General features: G+C 42.7%; 1 long non-coding RNA gene across 1 annotated transcript; it reads right to left on the bottom strand.

Moving 5' to 3' along the window:
- Nucleotides 1-1637: 1637 nt before the first annotated feature.
- Nucleotides 1638-2521, bottom strand: LOC109201489 (uncharacterized). Its single transcript, XR_003214956.1, has 2 exons — nucleotides 2316-2521; nucleotides 1638-2113 (listed from the first exon to the last, which is right to left on the bottom strand). It is a non-coding gene; the product is annotated as an uncharacterized LOC109201489 (long non-coding RNA).
- Nucleotides 2522-5958: the final 3437 nt, after the last annotated feature.

Consider the following 5958-nt stretch of genomic DNA (forward strand, 5'->3'; position numbering starts at 1 on the left):
CAGCAGCAATTAAAACAACAAACGGCTGCGCGCACTCGGAGTGCACCAATGAAGACCATGCATTCATCATCACAGAGCATGCCGTGAGGAACACCTTCAGGAGGGTGAACACCAGGAAAGCAGCAGGACCAGATGCAATCCCAGGCCGGGTCCTGAGAGCCTGTGCTGACCAGCTAGCACCGGTGTTCATGGAGATCTTCAACCTCTCCCTGGCCCAAGCAGTGGTTCCCACGTGCTTCAAACAGTCCATCATTGTTCCTGTTCCAAAGAAACAACAGCCCGCTTGTCACAATGACTACCATCCAGTAGCACTGACTTCAATTGTGATGAAGTGTTTTGAAAGACTGATGAGAGATCACATCACTTCTTCACTTCCTGCTACCATCGACTCACTTCAGTTTGCTTACCGGACTAATCGTTCCACAGACGATGCCATATCTCACCTGCTCCACACATCCCTGAGTCACCTGGACACTGGCAGAGGGAATTATGTTAGGATGCTGTTCGTGGACTACAGTTCAGCATTCAACACAATAATTCCCTCTAAGCTTTTCACCAAGTTGATGGATCTAGGACTCAGCTCATCACTGTGTCAGTGGATCCTCAACTTCCTCACAGACAGACCCCAATCAGTGAGGGTGGGAAAACAAGTCTCCCCCTCCATCTCACTCAGCACTGGAGTGCCTCAGGGCTGTGTTTTAAGCCCCCTGCTGTACTCACTGTACACTTATGACTGTGTAGCCACATCAGACACCACCTCCATTGTCAAGTTTGCTGACGACACTGTTGTTGTAGGCCTGATCTCCGACAACATCGAGACGGCCTACCTGGAGGAGATTAGGAACCTGGAGAACTGGTGCCAGGAGAATAACCTCCTCCTAAACATCAGCAAGACTAAGGAGCTGATCGTGGACTTCACTACAAAGCAGGCGAGGAATTACAAACCCCTCATCATCAGTGGCACGCCAGTGGAGAGAGTGGACAGTTTCCGATACCTGGGTGTCCACATCACTCAGGACCTGTCATGGTCCTGTCACATCAACACCCTGGTTAAGAAAGCCCGTCAGCGTCTCTTCTTCCTCAGAAGACTTAGAGACTTCCATCTGCCACTGAGGGTGCTCAAGAACTTTTACTCCTGCACCATCGAGAGCATCCTGACGGGAAACATCTGCACCTGGTTTGGGAACAGCACCAAGCAGGACAGACAAGATCTGCAAAGAGTGGTGCGCTCGGCCGAACGCATCATTCAATCAGAGCTCCCTGACCTGCTGTCCATCTACACCAAGCGGTGCAAGTCCAAAGCTAGGAAGATTATGATGGACCTCTCCCATCCCAACAATGGACTCTTCTCACTGTTGAGGTCTGGGAAGCGCTTCCGCTCCCTTAAGGCCAAAACAGAGAGAATGAGGAGGAGCTTCTTCCCCCAGGCTATTCGGGCCCTGAACCAGGTGTAGGACTGGACTCTCCCACACACATCACATCACTATAAGACTGGACTCTCACACACATCACATCACCACACGCACTCTGGTTTTCTTTATGCACACTTCCTATAATTTATAATCTTTATAATCTCTTTCTGCTATGTGTGTAGCAGATTTCAAACGGTTGACTGCGTTGTGACGACAGACACAGACTGGCTGGAAACTGGATTTATTTCTAAAACACAAAGTGGAGCAGCAAAATCAGTGTCACACAGCAACAGCACGCCTCTGCTCATCCCAGTGTGGAGTCCATGCAGCACTGCTTACAATATATAAAAGAAAATACAATCTATCAAAACAACGGTGTGGTTTTTCTCAACAGCCACATTTAAATCAAACGTTATAGTGGGGTAAAACAGAGACAAAGATGAAGCAAGGTGCAGTCAAAAATAAGCCACTAATAATAACTTATAATATTCAAATTCCCACTAAGATGGATCAAATACACAATACATATTCAAACAACTTTAACTTTTACCGACATGGCTGAAAATGCGATTCAGTGTGCAGCCTCAGATCATGAACTCATTATACACAGAAAACAAAAACTATACATTTAAACATACCTAAAACACAAAGTGGAGCAGCAAAATCAGTGTCACACAGCAACAGCACACCTCTGCTCATCCCTGTTTAGCACAAGTAAGGAACACATAAACGGATGGTGTAACAGATAAAAGGCAGTTCCAATTACTATTTTCTTCGTTCAAAGTAATCAAAAACACTTTGGGAGCTTTAACCCAAAAGAACTAATACTTATTAAAGAAAAATACACCAAATTTAAGCGTATAATTTAATACAGGGAGAGGAGCTACAGAGAGTGTGCCTCACCAGTGTGGAGTCCATGCAGCACTGGCTGGGAACCCCCACACATGCAGCATGTTTACAAGTGGTGTCACACTGATTAATGCCTCACTTCAACAGTGACATGTGGAACCTTAGTTTTACAAAAATTAAATTTACACAATAAAAAAAATAAAATAAACTATATACAATACAGTTTTGAGAATGTTCACACTCAGTATACTATATCCCAGCTACATGTGCACATTTTTTTACTGTAAATTTCTAAATTAATCCATAAATTTTGTAGTAACCTGTAAATTGTAAATACTGTAAAACCACTGTCATTTAATGGTCGGGCATTGCACAGCTACAAGCATTTCACCCCATGTCATACTGTGTATGGTTGTGTGTGTGACAGATAAAATTTGAATTTGAATTTTTGATCTGACAGATCAGATGAAAAGTGAAACGTATAAAAAGTTATTTAATTCTGCTCATGAAAGAAATGTTCAGAATATTAATGAATGTCTTTTTATGGTTCTGGCCTTTAATGATAATGTGATGATAAACATGAATTTGAGGACTCTAACCAGGTCAATAATAAATTGATTTGCTGAGCTCAGCACTTCCTGCTTTGATGAAAGATAAACATGATGCTGGATTTCATGTTGAGGAGACTCTGTATTGGCCTTAGTATCTATAAATGTCCTTAGTTTTATTACATCAGCTGCTGCTCTTTGTTGATTTAAACAGTTGAACTCAACAAGATGGAAACAGATGTTTCACAGCTACCTTGGCTGATTTCCATCCCCTACGCTGACAGGATGCTATCAAATCTTTATACTAGACAGGATAATGTTGGAATATACAGGGAGTGCAGAATTATTAGGCAAGTTGTATTTTTGAGGAATAATTTTATTATTGAACAACAACCATGTTCTCAATGAACCCAAAAAACTCATTAATATCAAAGCTGAATGTTTTTGGAAGTAGTTTTTAGTTTGTTTTTAGTTTTAGCTATTTTAGGGGGATATCTGTGTGTGCAGGTGACTATTACTGTGCATAATTATTAGGCAACTTAACAAAAAACTAATATATACCCATTTCAATTATTTATTTTTACCAGTGAAATCAATATAACATCTCCACATTCACAAATATACATTTCTGACATTCAAAAACAAAACAAAAACAAATCAGCGACCAATATAGCCACCTTTCTTTGCAAGGACACTCAAAAGCCTGCCATCCATGGATTCTGTCAGTGTTTTGATCTGTTCACCATCAACATTGCGTGCAGCAGCAACCACAGCCTCCCAGACACTGTTCAGAGAGGTGTACTGTTTTCCCTCCTTGTAAATCTCACATTTGATGATGGACCACAGGTTCTCAATGGGGTTCAGATCAGGTGAACAAGGAGGCCATGTCATTAGTTTTTCTTCTTTTATACCCTTTCTTGCCAGCCACGCTGTGGAGTACTTGGACGCGTGTGATGGAGCATTGTCCTGCATGAAAATCATGTTTTTCTTGAAGGATGCAGACTTCTTCCTGTGCCACTGCTTGAAGAAGGTGTCTTCCAGAAACTGGCAGTAGGACTGGGAGTTGAGCTTGACTCCATCCTCAACCCGAAAAGGCCCCACAAGCTCATCTTTGATGATACCAGCCCAAACCAGTAATCCACCTCCACCTTGCTGGCGTCTGAGTGGGACTGGAGCTCTCTGCCCTTTACCAATCCAGCCACGGGCCCATCCATCTGGCCCATCAAGACTCACTCTCATTTCATCAGTCCATAAAACCTTAGAAAAATCAGTCTTGAGATATTTCTTGGCCCAGTCTTGACGTTTCAGCTTGTGTGTCTTGTTCAGTGGTGGTTGTCTTTCAGCCTTTCTTACCTTGGCCATGTCTCTGAGTATTGTACACCTTGTGCTTTTGGGCACTCCAGTGATGTTGCAGCTCTGAAATATGGCCAAACTGGTGGCATCTTGGCAGCTGCACGCTTGACTTTTCTCAGTTCATGGGCAGTTATTTTGCGCCTTGGTTTTTCCACACGCTTCTTGCGACCCTGTTGACTATTTTGAATGAAACGCTTGATTGTTCGATGATCACGCTTCAGAAGCTTTGCAATTTTAAGACTGCTGCATCCCTCTGCAAGATATCTCACTATTTTTGACTTTTCTGAGCCTGTCAAGTCCTTCTTTTGACCCATTTTGCCAAAGGAAAGGAAGTTGCCTAATAATTATGCACACCTGATATAGGGTGTTGATGTCATTAGACCACACCCTTTCTCATTACAGAGATGCACATCACCTAATATGCTTAATTGGTAGTAGGCTTTCGAGCCTATACAGCTTGGAGTAAGACAACATGCATGAAGAGGATGATGTGGACAAAATACTCATTTGCCTAATAATTCTGCACTGCCTGTAGATTAAACTGAGTGAATAAATCTAAGCATTATCAGCTGAAATGCAACAAATCTCTGCTACACTTGATGTAACTTAACTCTGGCCATGAGCTAAACACTTTCAGACTCATGTACACCCATTATTTTATATAGCACAGCTGCTTCGTGGTTTGTGTCACATATTTCTGTTTTGTTGCCCACAGATGTGCATCGTAGTATAGTTTTGGATTTGGACTGCTACACTCAGATACTAACAGAAAGAAACAAAGAGAAGCTGTCTTCTCTGAAGATGGTCTGCCTGGACTCGTGAAGACACCAGAAGGTCCAAACCTTTGAGACTGACTCTCCCAGAGAAAAACAGGACTATATATTCTGCTGTTAGGACACGCCCCAGGAGATGAAACATGAGCCGTACATGGGTCTAAAGGCTTTCCTCCAGCTGTTGCCTGTTGACTGATCACATTAACATCTGTTTTTACCACATGCACTAAAAGTGTTTCCTGCCTGGGTGAGGCAGCCTTTGTCTCTGAGCCAGAGAGATGGAGGTCCATGGAACGATGTGAAACTCGTTTGATCAAAGTAAAATATAAGCACAGTGCTCGTGTGCAGGGGTGTTTTCTGCCAGTGACATATTATAAACTGTTATGTCTATATCGAGCTTTTAGCCTAATAATAAGCAGAGATATTTGTGTGTTTGTCTTCAACATTCAGATCCTTACAGATGATTTGATGTGTGGATCAACAGCTATCACAACAGCTCATTGTGAAACCTAGCCCTATCGTGTTATGTGATTTCTTGACGTCAAATGGTCCAGGATGTGAGTGGGTGTTAAGGTGTCTGGGAAGGGATCTCAAAACTGGATATAGATGACAGACAGTTGGTGTCTTACACCAGAATCTCCAGTCTGTATTCTGGACTCTTCTTAAGATTAGACAACTGCTCCACATCTGGCAGATTGTTTCCCTACAGGTTTAGCGCTCTCAGATGGGAGGGGTTGGACTTCAGTGCTGCTGCCAGATTATCACAAGTGATCTCTGACAAACCACAGCTCCTCAATCTCTATAAAGAATGAAAGATTGAAGTTTATTAGACAAAGTGTGTGCTTGAAATCATTCAGTGTTTCATAATCTGTTCAGAGCTGAAGAAGGTTCAGAATGTAGAAGTCAGGAAAATTGAAACTCCAAACACCTGAAGCAAACAGGAAGCAGGGGAGGCATTCCCTCCCCCTCTGTCCCCTTCTGGCCACCTGTGCCTCAATTTTATTCCACAACTTAGACATCTAC

This window comes from Oreochromis niloticus, linkage group LG3 (assembly GCF_001858045.2).
Source record: "Oreochromis niloticus isolate F11D_XX linkage group LG3, O_niloticus_UMD_NMBU, whole genome shotgun sequence".
Lineage (NCBI taxonomy): Eukaryota > Metazoa > Chordata > Actinopteri > Cichliformes > Cichlidae > Oreochromis > Oreochromis niloticus.